A 16,377-nucleotide genomic window follows, 5' to 3' on the forward strand; every position below is an offset into this window, starting at 1 on the left:
ACCCACACACCAGATTATAAGTTGGTACTTCGCTTATTTTTCAAGATATTCATCTCACAAGGTTCAGACATACATGGCGGCGGCCATCTTGGATTTTGACGTGGGTTGCACCCACACACCAAATTCGAATGCGGTCCTTCGCTTACGCACGCACGCCCGCACGCACGGACGGACACACGGACGGAGGGGAAAACCATAGTCCCCCTTTCGCTCCGCGGTGCGACGGGGGACAAAAAGGGGACCATGGTGCCCAAAAAAGGCCAACCTCTGCTCTGCAAGGAAAAAATGGCCTTGAAAGGTGGTTCATCCAGAGTTTCAAGCAAGTGGTGCACCACCAACACCACCAACACCTCTCCCTCCTTGTGATATTTTCTTCCTCCATTATCCACATTTAATGCAACCCTCATACTTGCAGGTGCCCGTGCTTTCTTCCCTCGTCTTTTTCTGTTCATTCATCCACTTGCTTTTGAGCCAAAATGCGGCCCCAATGCCCCTACCCCACCCCCTGTTGGTTTGTTGCCATTTGACCCCCTGCCACCTTGCTCTTCCCTGAACCTCGATGTTATATTTTGAAACTAGGACGGCACTGGGTAGAGCGCATTCCTCCGCCAGGCTAAACAGTTTATGTTTTGTATCCCACTGATAGGCCGGATCTGGATTTGGACCCGAACCAAAAATGAATCGGCTTGTTCTCGTCACCTAACCAACTCATCCCCAAATTTAGTCATACCTCATCGATAACTTTTTTAAATATCATGTTATATATCGCTTTTGGTCTGATCTCTCAATGGTGATGAATCACATATAATAATTTAAATAATTCTCGTATCCGAATCCATATTCAGATCTTCACCAAAATCGAATCGATTAGTCCTTGTCACACACCCAACCTTCCGAATGTTTCGTCCGAATCCGTCCACAACTATTTTAGATATCTTGTTCACAAACAGACAAATGAAAAATCACGCAGAGCGACACTCGGCAAAAGAGAGCAAAGTAGAATGACACTCAGTAGAGCATCCCTTTGACCTCAAAAATAGTTGGTGGTTGGTTTCACTAAGCTGATATTCAGATTAATCCTATTCCTATTAATTAAAATAATCCTATTCAGATTTCAAGTCAATCAGATGAAAATTGGGGATTCCAGAAATTTGAAAAAATTGGTTGACCTTAGGCCTATGTTGACCTTTTCGTCTATGTTGATCTCAAACATAGTCGTCGGTGGTTGAATTCAGCTCGCTGATATGAAAATCCCATTCAAATTTCAAGTCAATCAGATGAAAATTGAGGATTTTAGAATTTCGAAAAGGTTGTTGACCTTTTGGCCTATGTTGATCTCCAAAATAGTTGGTGGTTGAATTCAGTCAGCTGATATGTAAATCCTATTCAAATTTAAAGTCAATCGGATGAAAATTGAGGATTTTAGAAATTTGAAGAAAAAGTGTTTGACACTTTGGACCTCAAAAATATATGGGATTTTGTCGGACGACAAAGTCTACCATTTGGTGAAGTTTCGTGAAGATGGCTTTAAAATTGTGACCTGTAGGCAAGTATAAGTGCGCGCGCGCACACACACACACACACACACACACACACACACACACACACACACACACACACACACACACACACACACACACACACACACACACACACACACCGAAGTGATCAACATACTTGTCCAAAAATATGTTTTCCCCCAAGTAACAGACAGGGGTGAAAACATAACCTCCATCCACCTTTGGTGGTGGAGGTAAAAATGACCAGGAGCTGAAAATGAAGTCAAGGGAACCTACAAGCTGAAGAGTGCTGATGTGCCAGTGATAGTTGAAGCAATTGGAGTAATAAAACAGAACCTCGCTGAATTTTTGAGAAAAACACCAGAAAAAATGGGAACAAATGAAGTATAAAGGGAGGCCGTTTGGGATTCAGTGTCAATCCTGAAAAGAGCCGTAAAAAAAAGGAAGACGTGAGAACCACAAAACATCACCACTTGGTCCTTAAAACATGATCATATAAATAAGAAGGTGGACACTTTGGGCCCAGGAGGACTCCATTGCACCTTACAAAATCCGCAAAGTCAGATTACAACACACATGCATATGCACACAAGTATGGCATGCACACACGCACATAATAGCTGGGGTCAGCAGCAGTGCTATTCAACATTGAAGTTTTGACATGTTAAACTCAACACTTTTTTAATTTATTTATTTATTTATGTGTATACTTAGTGGAGGCTCATATAAGACCTAATACATAAAACATATAATAAAGGGAGCGGGAGACAAGAGGGTAAGAGAGAGGGAAGCACAACAACAGTAGAAAACAGGGACATCAGGAGATCTGTGCAAGGGAGAGGCCTGGAGCGCGGTACATGGGACAAACAGGATGAACACCACAAGGACTTTCAGGACAGGAAACAGGGAATTTGAAGGAGGTCGAGTGGATTTGGAGTGTATTAACGGGGATAGAAAAGATCAAGGTTTTGGATGGGGGAAGACAAGAGATGGTGGTGAACAGCTATTTTAAAGATCTTGAGGGGAGAGTGTGATTGAAGGGAGTGAGGGAGTTTGGTCCAGAGGCGGGAGAAAAGAGGAATGAAGGAGTGAAGGTGAGCAGAGAGCCTAGATTTTGGTAGTTTCACCAGAAGAGGGTTGCTGGCAGATCTTGTGCGACCTGTAGGAATATTAGGGGACAGAGCACAGACAGAGCAGGGGGAGCAAGGCCGGAGAGGAATCAGTAGACTATAGAATGACCACCAACCTGCCTGTGGTGAGAGAGTGAAAGGCCCTCAGAATCAGCTTTATCACGGGAGATACCAATGATCCTAAAAGCCTTCGTTTCCACAGCGTGAAGCCGAGCAAGGCTACTTTTAAGTAATATTTCATTGGTCACTGAAGCTACTGGCATGACACCAAGAGAGCCTTCGAGAGGTCAGTATCCATAAAACAGGCTGTGGTCTATTATTACAAAAATGATGGCAACCGATCGTAGTAAAATCTAATACAAAAAAAAAACAAATAATTATGAAACGGTAACAAACAAATTCCGATGGCTCGTCCCTGAAACTCTGGAGTCACGTGGCCCGAATATATTTAACAAAGCAGAGTTAATCCACATGAACAAATTGTTCTGAGCAAGATGATTGCTGGGTTGCAAAATGTTTTAGACATTTTCACTGCCATTTCTCACGAGAGAGATGAGACAATGGAAAGCTTAAACACAAAAAACACAAATCATAATTTTGTGCAGGCATACAATAACTTAGTTCCCTTCAATTGATTAGGTGCTTAAATAAAATTCAGGCTTTTAAATCACGAAATGAAGATCGTACCAATGGAGATTCACTTAATAGCTTAAAGATCTGTATTCTAAGTAATTTAAGGTCGTGGGAGGCGGAGGACTGGATAAGATACTGAACATGGAGGTGCATTAAAGTTCAATGATTGATAATTAGAGGAAGACCGAGGATGTGATGGATAGACAGTTAGACAGAGTGAATCAAGACACAAAGACTGGCGAAGGATAGCTGAAACAGTGAAACTCATTGAGGGGAGAAAGACGTGGAAAAACCTAATTAGGTTACGTCATCTCTGATGAGATGACGGGTGGAAATATATATATATAAAATAAAACACAGTTTGTGTGTGTGTGTGTGTGTGTGTGTGTGTGTGTGTGTGTGTGTGTAATGTTACCGATAGACTCCTAAACGGAGAGGCTTACGTGCTTGATATTTGGCACAGACATGGCCATTGAGCCTGGGACGAACATGGCCGAACTCAAAATATTTAACGATCCATATTTTTTATTCATATTTACCTCAGCGCATTTCAGCGCACGGAATCAACGGAATCAGACCAGGTGGGCGCTGATTCGCTCAGAGCGATCACGTGATGACGCTATGAACGCTATGAAAAAAAAAATCGCTATGACGCTATGAAACGCTATGAACGATATGAAACGCTATGAAACGCTATGACGCTATGAAACGCTATGAACGATATGACGCTATGACACTATGAAAAAAAAAAATCGCTATGACGCTATGAAACGCTATGAACGATATGACGCTATGAAACGCTATGACGCTATGAAACGCTATGAACGATATGACGCTATGACACTATGAAAAAAAAAAATCGCTATGACGCTATGAAACGCTATGACGCTATGAAACGCTATGAACGATATGACGCTATGAAAAAAAAAATCGCTATGACGCTATGAAACGCTATGAACGATATGACGCTATGAAACGCTATGAACGATATGACGCTATGACGCTATGAAAAAAAAAAATCGCTATGACGCTATGAAACGCTATGACGCTATGAACGATATGAACGCTATGACACTATGAAAAAAAAAATCGCTATGACGCTATGAAACGCTATGACGCTATAAACGCTATGACGCTATGAAAAAAAAAAATCGCTCGCTTTACCAAGGGGCTCGCTCTCCCCCCGTTCCCCTCCCCCTCCCATTCCCCCTCCCCCCCCCCTCCCCCGCCCGGCAATGCCGGGTACTTCTGCTAGTCATCTGATAAGAATGGAGAGCTTTTCTACACGTTCCTTATTGTATGTGGGAAATCCCACTGTGCACCTGCAAAGGAGAAAACGAATTGAAAGTGAAACCATATTTAAATTAGAAAGAAGCTGAAGTGCAAAGCCCGTCTGCGTCCGCTTTATATTCAGACTTCTTCAACTTCAGTATGCTAAACATGCCAAAATCAGATTAAACAAGAAAGAGCAATCAGAGATTGTGGACCTCGCCAGGACATGTTTTTAGTGGTTGTTAAGGCTTTTGTGTTAAAACAAATATGGCGGCCGAACCACGTGACCGATGACGTCATCATCATTATTATTTTCTCCACCAATATATCCAGATGACGCTCAAGAAATTTCATCTTGATCGGATTAAGTTTTGTACTTGTCGAATTATGACGTCATAATGGAGGCACCTATGACATCATTAACATAGGTTATTCCGCATTGAAAGTTGTTTTTACAATGAGCCCTGTCTCAATCTTTTCTATGCAGCGCTTTCAGAGATATAGAAGTGCAACGTTTTTCGGTTTTGCCAAGATGGCGCCTATACCACGTGACCTATGACATCATAATTATCATTAAAATAATTATACAGGAGGAAGTGCACCTATGGTGAAAATTTCCTGTCAATGGGACCAACGGTTGCAAAGAAATTCATATTTATTCTGTACGAACAAACTAACAAACAGACAAACAAATGTAAAATCACTCAAAGAGCGACACTTATAAAAAGAGAACAAAGTAGCATGGCACTCCGTTGAGAATCCTTTTGACCTCAAAAATAATTGGTGGTTGAATTCAGTTCACTGATATGAAAATCGTCTGCAGATTTGAAGTGATTCGGATGAAAATTGACAATTTTAGAAATTTGGCCTATGTTGACCTTTTGGCCTATACGGACCTCAAATCATATCAAACTGATATCAAATATGATGATATCAAAATGATATCAAACTGATACTGATATCAGTAAGCTGATATGAAAATCCTATATTCAGCTTTCAAGTCAATCAGATGAAAATTGAGGATTTTAGAGGTTTGTAAAAAAGTGGTCGACCTTAGGCCTATGTTGACGTTGTGACCTATGTTGATCTCAAAAATAGTTGGTGGTTGAATTCAGTTCACCGATATGAAAATCCCATTCAAAATTTGAGAAAGTAGTTAATCTCAGGCCTATGTTGACATTGTGACCTACGTTGATCTCAAAAATAGTTGGTGGTTGAATTCAGTTCACTGATATGAAAATCCTATTCAAATTTCAAGTCAATCGGATGAAATCGGACGATTTTATGCAACCTTGACCTTTGGCCTATTGATCTAAAAATAACAATCCATTTCTAGCTTTTGCTTGGTGAACCAATTCAGTGACTCAATATGCAAATTCTTAAAATTTCAGGTTAATTGGATGAAAACTGACGATTTTATGTGATGCCTGCCTTTGTTTGACCTTTTGACAAAAATTTTCTTCTCCATATTCTTATAATAAAGCTTTGATGAAAATTTGATGCAAAAAGTTCAAGTGGTAAAAAAAAGTTACGGTACGCACTGACGGATACACACACGTGCCTGCTAAACCCCATCTCCCGTAGTTTGTAGTTACGGTCCGGGGACGTAGTTCTGGGGAGCTCATGCGATGGCGCATCGTCCGTCTGATAATCCGCAAACACTTGCAACTTCTTCTCCGAAACCGCTGATGGGATTGTGCCCAAACTTGGCACAAATTATATTTGTTGTGTTGCAACTCAACTTGTTCATGGAATAAAAAAAAATAAAAAAGAGGGTCTAAGGGTTCTACCAGGGTCAAAGTGGAACAAGGTTTGAACCATTCCCCCCCCCCCCCTAACAACCCCCACGCCCCCCGCCACAAAATTAGGAATTTGCTTTGTCCTGTGGAGCTACACATACAAATATCATTGAAACTTGACCCACAACCTTCATCACGAGTGTTGTACCAATGTTTGTTCAAGCCATTCGAAAAATCGGGGTGGAAGAGGGTATATGAGGAGGGAGGGAGGGGGGGGGGGGTGGCGAGTTTGCCTCACAAAATAGGTATTTTTTGTTTGTTTGTTTAAAGTCTTATGATTAAGTTAGTATGACTACATGCTGCTGTCTTCTAGCAACCATTGAGATAGGTTTGAAATACCTTTAGTCAGTGCAGTATACTGCTTTATTCGCCCAGGTGAGAGCCAGGGGTATTGCCCCTATTTTTTTAATTTAACAACAAATCTTTGTTTTAATAATAATAATAATAATAATAATAATTCATTTATTTTGTATAGCGCTTTTCCAGAAGCCCAAAGGCGCTTTGACAGAGTGGCAAACATAATGCATAACAATACATGAAAACAACAATTGCAAAAAGACAAGAATCAATAGGGAAATATTTAAAGCAAAAGGAGGGAGAAGGAGAAGAGATAGTCAGGGGTTAAATGCTGTGGGTTGAATGTTGAATGCAGTGTTGAACAGGTGGGTCTTTAGTGATGTTTTGAATGTGGTGAGTGAGGAGGAGTCTCTGATGGTGTGAGGTAGTGAATTCCAGAGGGTGGGAGCAGCGATGGTGTACACGTGTACAAAAAGGTGTACACGCCAAATGTATTTCACACTAGGTGTTTACAATGTTGTGAAAGCAATTAGTTAGAACATCGAGCCTTTTTTGCAAATAAAAAACTTGTTAACTGTTCTGAGGGAGATCAAATTTTTCCATTTGCTCTCCAACAAGCAATTTAATAATTATTTCCTTTCACCACCTGAGCACCAAAATAAAGTTTTTAACAAAAAAATCCTGTGAATATCGCATTCCAGGCATCCAACGTTTTGTTTGTCATAAAATTGCTAAAAGTATGCAACGTTGCCAGACTTTAAAGTTTATTTGACAAAATGTTCCTTTAATTAAATTCCATCTCTGTTGTAGTTGGACGGTCAAGTAAAGGAAATTAATGCATAAAAGCTTGAAAATACAGGAGCACAAAATCGCTTTTGAACATCCTAAAGCGATGCACAAGGCTTTATCTTGTGGCTCGAATCGAGATCACAGTGAATAACGACGAATAATTATCCGCACCCCTCGTGCTGGAAATGAGAAAAAAAATGAATAGCTTTTCACAGGGATATCATTCAATGAAGGTGCTATTTTGTTAATGAACCAACACCGCGTGGCTAAATCCTTGTCCACTTGCGATAAAATAGGATATTATTAGAAACTTTGACTAAATTCCTGTCAGTTTTGCTTTCAGTGTCAATGGGGGTGGAGGATGGGGTCGATGTTTTTCTGAAAAATTGCACTCTTCGTCCTGCTGTCATTCGGATAAATGAACAGCAAAAGACTACGATTACTATAATTTTTTACTACGACAAGACTACTATGACTACTACAAGACTACAACGGCTACTACTACAATTTTTTTCTATTCAGCGCTTTCAGAGATATAGAGGTGCAAAGTTTTTCGTTTTTAAAAGATGACGCCTGTACCATGTGGCCGATGACGTCATAATTATTTTTTAAAATTCTATAGGTGGAATTGCACCTATGGTGAAAATTTCCTGTCAATTGGACCAACGGTTGCAGAGGCAATCATATTTATTCCGTGCGGACAAAGACAGACAAACAAACAAACAGACAGACAGACTCCTACATTACCAGCCCAATTTTTCCCCACTTTGTGGGGCTGCCCTGAGGAAGTTTTTGGCCCAAGTCTTTCATAAGCAGCCTGTCCACCAGGCATGAAGGGGAAGGTGATTTCAGGAGGAGTATGCAATTTATTCAGGGTGCCGGCAATAACTCGCCAACTCTTCGCAAAAGACGCCGTGCGATCTTTAACGTCTGCCAACAAGAGCCGGCACACGGGTCTTCCGACTTGACGTCTTTGCGATGGACGGCGGCGCACACATCGATGCCTCACCCTGCATGTGAAACACCAGGGTGATAGTTTATAACTGGGCCGGGATTCAAACGTAGACGAGACTGTTCAAAAACCTGGTGTTGGCTTAACGGTTAAGATGGCTGGCTTAAGTTCTTAGGGTCTTGAGTTTAAGCCTCTGTCGTGTCATTAAGATAACACCAGGTGGGTTGACTCAGCCTGTCATCCTTCCGAGGTAGGTAAAATTAGGACCAGCCTACTGGGAAAAAAAGAGCCATTTGAGTATCCGGTGTCAGACTGGCGATCCGTCGCCCAGGATTGTGCCACCTTTAGCAAAGGAAAAACTGCCTCAGCAACCCTATGTGTCTGATAAAGATGCGAAAGAAGTGCTGCTTCTTATGTCTTTTCCAAGACAGTTGAAAGGCAAGTGTGCACACCTCTAAGCTGGCCTGCCAACCTCAGATTATCGATTTTATACTTCTTGGGAGGGTATCAAAAGTGGGATGGCAAGTTTAATGAATTTAAGTCAAGTGAATCTCTGGGTCTCGAGGCATGGAGAACTACAAGTTACGAAGAAAAATAAAGTCTAGAACATAAGAAAGGCAACAGAAACAGCTGTCGACAATACATTCACAATCACAATACATGCGGGTCCGGGCACAAATGTGCAGCTACTGAATCCAAGGGACGGAGAGGAGACGAAAAAAGAACAGAATTAATGAAGATACATAATTGGAACGACAAGGAGAAACTGAAGCAAATTATAAACTGGGACTGCAGGTATCAAGTAGAACGGTACTCGGTAAAGCATACCTCCGCCAGGCTGAACAGTTTAGGTTTTGTATCCCACCGATAGGCCAGACCTGGATTCAGACCTGAACCAACATCGAAATGGCTTCTTCTTGTCGCCTAATCAACTCGTCCACCTGGTTTTGTTATAACTCGTCCACAACTTTTTGAGATATCCTGCTATATATATCGTCTTTAGCCCTGTCACTCAATGGTGAAGAATCACTTAATAAAATTAAATAATTATCATATCCGAATCCACATTCAGATATTCACCAAAATCTAATCAATTTGTCCATGTCACACACACAACCGGTCCACCAAGTTTAGTCCAAAGCCGTCCACAACTTTTTGAGATATCCTGCTATGTATCGTGCTTGGCCATATCTACCAATGGTGAAGAATCACTTAAAAAATGAAATAATTATAGTAGCCGGATCCGAATCCGGATCTTCACCAAAATCTAATCATTTCGTCCTTGTCACGTACGCTACATCTCTGCCAAATTTCGTCCGAATCCGTCCACAACCTTTTGAGCTATTTTATTCACAAACAAACAGACAAACAGTCAGGGGTGAAAACATAACCTCCATCCACCTAACCAACTCATCCACCTAGTTTTGTTACAACTCGTCCACAACTTTGAGATATCCTGCTATATATCGCTTTTAGCCAAATCACTCAATGGTGAAGAATGAATGAATGAATGAATGAATGATCGTTTTAAGGCCATTTTCCCCGCTAGAGCGGGGGTTAACCTTGCGGGCCCCATGACAATCATGGTTCCCTGTTTGAGGCAATGATTTTATGGCCGGATGCCCTTCCTGACGCCAACCCTTGGTCACGCTCTTACGATGCGCAGGGATACGGTGTACCTATTCTAAGTCGGGGTACACACCGTGATCATTCATCCCAGCAAGCTGGTACTCAATTTGCCGACCTCGGAAGGATGACAGGCTGAGTCAACCCTCCTGGCGTTAATTCAGCGATCGACCAGGATTCGAACCTAGGATCCTAGGATCCCAAGCCGGCACCCTAACCGCTAAGCCAACAACAGGATATCAATGGTGAAGAATCACTTAAACATTTATAGTAGCCAAATCCGGATCTTCACCAAAATTGAATGCATTCATCCTCGTCACACACCCAACCTCTCCTCCAAATTTCGTCCACAACTTTTTGAGATATCCTGTTGACAGACAAACAGGGAGACAGACAAACAGGGATGGAAATATATGTAAATAAATAATCATAATATAAATAAATAAATAATCAAACCTGTCATGTGCATGGGATTTTGATAATAAATACAAACATCAGAGCACTTTTTAAATGCCATCACAGGCGAATATGAACGGTAACTTTGAATCCACCATAATCCATGTCTCTGTTGCTTTCATCCGTGACTGCAAACAGTTATTTATTTATTATTCAACTTGGGCCCGGAGTATGTTGGAGGAGTTTCGTTTTGCCAGCAATGTTCATTTTGGAATCGCTCTGAAGTTGCTCAGACGCATTTAAGAGCAAACGACGAAGTCTTTTCCGGCACTAACCACGGGAAGCAGACAAAACACCCCAACGCTGAGGGTCATTAATGAGCAAGGGGATTTTATGGACAACCTGATGGCCAATTGCTATTTTTTTGGGACTAGCTCTGGGTCTCCTGGTTGGCATCAAAATCCTTATTCACTGCTGCCTCGAGCGCAACTTGAAATGGACAACCCCTTGGCCACCACCGTCATGCAACCAAACGGTGTAAACGCGGCGGAAGCAGATGCTAGTCCGCAGCAGGCATCGACAGGTAACACGAACATAAGAAATGGTCCACGGACGATGAAAGGACATAGCGGAAGGGATATTTCAATACCTGAGTCGGAATCACTTCGTATTCAGCATATTCCTTCACTACCTCCCGCATGCTAGAAACACAAAGCGAGAGCCTGATGCACGTAGGCCAATTAAAGCACAGATGGCAAGAAACGTAGCATCTCAGAGCAGTTACATGCGATTAAAGGCAGTTACGATCAAATGGAAATTATAATTACATTGTTAACAACAAGTATCACTGAACAAGCCAGTGAGTCTGAACATTCAGTTCAAATAAACACAGAACTCCTGCTAAAAGCCGAAGCCTTGTTAAATATTTTGTTTTAAAAATTAACAAGCCATATCGACTTGTTTAAGCCGAGGAATAGCACGGGACCTGTCTACTTAACTTAGAGAGCCACGAACTTAAGCTGAGATCATGGCGCTGCGCGAGTCTCACGATGTGGATGAAAACCAAATTGCTGCGTCATATAATGAATCCTCCTTCGTCGAGAAGATCGCTTTTCAACAAGGTGATCCTTTCTTCGCGCTCCTACCTTTACCTTTAGAAACCTTGCGTCACGGGTCAGGTAAAAGAATGTGGAAAGAAAAAACGAAGTTGGCACTACGCTCGCGCAATCCGCCAAATAATGAACCAGGGAAGACCCTGGAATAGACCGACACGAGATGGTCCCGTTGCCTGAAGGTTTGATTTATTTATTTGGAAGACAAAATAAACTGCCCAGTAATGATTCGAGAGGAAGATGAAGAAGAAGAATATGGACTTTGAATTGAACTGCGGAAGCCATCTTGGCCCGTTTGGATACGGAGTGGCGTTCTTCTTCTTTTTCCAACCAAACACCACCGGCCCACCGGGTCTGCTGCTGCATGGCGGAAGATCATATTGTTTCGCAATGTCACAAAATAAGTAAATAAATGGATTAAAAAAATAAAGATGTGCGCTGTTCCACACACTTATTGTATGTCTCAACATGTAATAAAATGCATTAATGTGCCCATCGTTCATCCAAACTTAACCGAGTGAGGAATATGCTCCGTGAAGCCAGCGGCAGATCCTCGGGTTACCTGGCAGGGGCTACACTTCCCGAGTTAACCATAAACCTCAGATTACCAGATGGTTGATTACATGCCAAGCTATCCTCATTTATCTTTGTACATTGGGACCTCAATTGTCGGCTCCAATTAGGGCGGTCACAGAAAGGGCCGGGGTGGTCACCCAAAAGGGAACATCGATTTTCCTGGGTTAACGACGTTAGCCTCCTTTAATCAAGCCTCGATGTTAACCACACTGCAGCAGCGGCAAGTGGCACAAAACCGCCAATTGTTAACAGTTAACGTTTACGATGGCATTTTATCACCTGTGTGGCCTTTTTTTGTTGCGGTTGTTTTACCACGTTTAGTGGCTTCGCTGTGGGTGCTGCCACCTGGAACCTGGAATGTGGCACCTGGAACCGCAGGCCGGAGGATTAGAAGGGGTCCAGAAAGGAGCCAGCTGGCTGACATGGTGGAATTTCTGCCAGGTCCCTGCACGTGGCCACGGATGTGCACGGCGCAGATGGCCAGACACGCAGCGCCTTCGTGTTACGAAGAGAACGTGATGACAGACCGGAAGGAGGTCTTTAGTACGGGTCAGAGAAAAAGCAGAGGAGGCGAAGCCGACAGGACGCCACGTTTTGAAATCAGAAATCACAATCTTGGGCAAACTAAAGTGTGGGTTCATTGGGGTTTTTTTGGTAATAAGAATGCTAATATAGCCAGAGGTATTTAGATATACCAGATCCAAATAATAAATAAACATACCATCCTAAATACCATCCGAAATACCATCCGAAATACCATCCTAAATACCATCCTAAATACCATCCTAAATACCATCCTAAACACCATCCGAAATACCATCCTAAATACCATCCGAAATACCATCCTAAATACCATCCGAAATACCATCCTAAATACCGTCCGAAATACCATCCGAAATAACGGAAACACACCACGGCATGTTTATATCTTCTGTTTTTACAATAAACTCAAAAAATAAAACATTTTCACATCATTGTTAGGTTTGGCTATAATGTTAACTCTCATTGGATTGCTGCCTGTTTACACCATAAGGTTGTTAACCTGGGGGAGATGACTGTGCTGGATGCAACAACCAAAGTCGACCGTGCAGGGTGCACCGACCCACGCCTGGGTGGAACCGACCCACGATGGGTGGGTGCAGCGACCCTCTCCTGGGTGCAGCGACCCTCTCCTGTGTGCAGCGACCCACGATGGGTACAACGACCCACGATGGGTGCAACGACCCAAGATGGGTGCAACGACCCAAGATGGGTGCAACGACCCACGATGGGTGCAACGACCCACGATGGGTGCAGCGACCCACGGTGTGTGAAACGACCCACGCCTGGGTGCAACGACCCACAATGGGTGGATGCACCGATCCTCTTTTGTGGCCCGATTCCCGTCGACCGTGATGGGTGCACTGACCACACTCGGTGCACCAACCCGCGCCTGGGTGCAGCGACCCTCTCCTAGGTGCACCGACCCTCTCCTGGGTGCACCGCCCCACAACGGGTGGGTGCACCGATCGTCTTTTGTGGCCTGATTCCCGTCGACCGTGATGGGTGCACTGACCACACTCGGTGCACCAACCCGCGCCTGGGTGCAGCGACCCTCTCCTAGGTGCACCGACCCTGGGTGCACCGCCTCACAACGGGTGGGTGCACCGATCCTCTTTTGTGGCCTGATTCCCGTCGACCGTGATGGGTGCACTGACCACACTCGGTGCACCAACCCGCGCCTGGTGCACCGACCACTGCAGGCCGTATTTAGCAGCACCAAACAGTGTGGACCGCACTGGGCAGCACCGACCGCACTAGGTACACCGAGCCAGGCGGACCGCATTTGGCGCACCGACCCGCATGAACCGAATGGGTGCACCGAGCAGCACGTACCGGACTAGGTGCACCGATCCACGAACGCCGTACACTATTACCTGAGCGTGCTGCGTTCTCCCTGCCACGTGCTCCACGAGGTTCACCGTGTCCGGTGCACCAACATCTGGGTCCAGCTCCAGGATTCAACTGCCCGCGGAATGGCTCCGCCGTGGACACGTGAACGGTGAAGCCAAGTTGCGCTAGTACCGACCGGTACCTGCACAGCGGCACAAGCTACGTAGACCGGCGCAGCCCCGGCGGATCAAGTCTTCAGGACTTTGCGTCACTTTGGAACATTTTCGGTCGGTCGGACGGAAAGCTCGACGGTCTGATCCCCTCCTTAAAATATCCTCTTCCGGACAGATCCCCTCAGGATCGGAACCCCTCCCGCTCAGACGCTCTCCAGGTCGAACCCGAACGAACGTCACGATCCGAACCCCTCACGCCGCGTTGGGCGTTTCCGCTCCGCGCATCCCCACGTCAACAGATTGGCCCGAGATCGGTCTAAGAAATCAAATAAACGCCATCCCTAGGCCTCGAACGTCTCCCTCAAACCCCCATCACTCCATCTCGCTCCCAACAAGCGAATTCCTCACCTCCCAGCACCCCGGGCGCCTCGAAACTCCGGCATGGATTTTCCGACGCACGGATCCTCATTAGAGGCGCTTCTTTGTGTATACTCCCGTCAAGATCACTTTGTCATGTTAATAACGCATTCCATTAAAACTGTGGCTCCAGGAAGAAAATCCAGTTTCTTTTCCTGCGACTGGCTCAGGGAGCCAGAATCAGAGACTCCGGTGCGGGTTTTCCGATTTACCGGCACATCGATCATTTGATGCTAAAGCTTCAGCTATGTTCACTCTTCTTCTTCCTCCGCGGCCACAAATCCGGACATCACCTATCCCTGCTCTCATCTTCCTCGATCTTAAATACAATCCGAGTTACTTAAACCTTATATACTCGAGAAATGAAGGAGAAAAATCACAAAAATACAACTTAACCCCCGATGGCGTCGTAACCAGGGAGCCACGTCGAGACCTTTTTCACCTGAGGTGTAAACAAAACGGCTCCGTCGGAATGACTACCTCTCAGTCCTTTGCGAGGTCAGGGATCGGAACCAAGGGCGCCCGGAGGGCTTTAGATCGGGAAGATCGATGGCCGAACAACGGGGGCTCCACGAATGGTGCGCACGAGGGGAGCAAAGGAACTGTCGGGGACGGTCCCCGAGATGCTCATGATGGATGAGCCACAGGGATTTCCGTGTGCAGCCACCTCGGGATCACACAAAGCTCGGACCCCAAGGCTGCACAAAAAGGAACTTTTTCCCTTACAAACCCCATCTTTACGAAAGTTTCCCTCAAAGGCCCCAAAGCACCTGCCAATCAGGGGACAAAGAGGAGATTACAAGTTGCGTGATCATTTACAGGGGGGGGGGGGGGGTTACTTTTATCATTACGTTTCAGGTACAAGCTTCAGACTCTCATAAGAATGCGTGCAGTCGCACCCCAAAAATCCAAGTTTTATAATGCACCATTATTCCATAAACGCCAATCATGACCTGTTACACTTCTACAAGATTAGTACCTTTACCTTCACAGATTGCTTCGTGAGATCCCCTGTTACACTTCTACAATATTAGTACCTTTACCTTCACAGATTGCTTTGTGAGATCGCCTGTTACACTTCTACAATATTAGTACCTTTACCTTCACAGATTGCTTTGTGAGATCGCCTGTTACACTTCTACAATATTAGTACCTTTACCTTCACAGATTGCTTCGTGAGATCCCCTGTTACACTTCTACAATATTAGTACCTTTACCTTCACAGATTGCTTCGTGAGATCCCCTGTTACACTTCTACAATATTAGTACCTTTACCTTCACAGATTGCTTTGTGAGATCGCCTGTTACACTTCTACAATATTAGTACCTTTACCTTCACAGATTGCTTTGTGAGATCGCCTGTTACACTTCTACAATATTAGTACCTTTACCTTCACAGATTGCTTCGTGAGATCCCCTGTTACACTTCTACAATATTAGTACCTTTACCTTCACAGATTGCTTCGTGAGATCCCCTGTTACACTTCTACAATATTAGTACCTTTACCTTCACAGATTGCTTTGTGAGATCGCCTGTTACACTTCTACAATATTAGTACCTTTACCTTCACAGATTGCTTTGTGAGATCGCCTGTTACACTTCTACAATATTAGTACCTTTACCTTCACAGATTGCTTTGTGAGATCGCCTGTTACACTTCTACAATATTAGTACCTTTACCTTCACAGATTGCTTCGTGAGATCCCCTGTTACACTTCTACAATATTAGTACCTTTACCTTCACAGATTGCTTTGTGAGATCGCCTGTTACACTTCTACAATATTAGTACCTTTACCTTCACAGATTGCTTT

At 44.0% G+C, this 16,377-nt stretch overlaps 1 protein-coding gene across 1 annotated transcript in view; it reads right to left on the reverse strand.

Annotated features, from left to right (window-relative positions):
- LOC137432610 (adhesion G protein-coupled receptor L2) overlaps positions 1-14,336 on the reverse strand; it is a 207,561-nt gene extending 193,225 nt beyond the window's left edge. Inside the window, exon 1 of the mRNA XM_068124681.2 lies at positions 14,019-14,336. The gene's annotated coding sequence lies outside the window, so the exon portion shown is untranslated. The remainder of the gene's footprint in view (positions 1-14,018) is intronic.
- Between the last annotated feature and the right edge of the window lie 2,041 nt (positions 14,337-16,377).

Source organism: Myxine glutinosa, chromosome 1 (genome assembly GCF_964187855.1).
Source record: "Myxine glutinosa chromosome 1, kmMyxGlut1.1, whole genome shotgun sequence".
Classification (NCBI taxonomy): Eukaryota; Metazoa; Chordata; class Myxini; order Myxiniformes; family Myxinidae; genus Myxine; species Myxine glutinosa.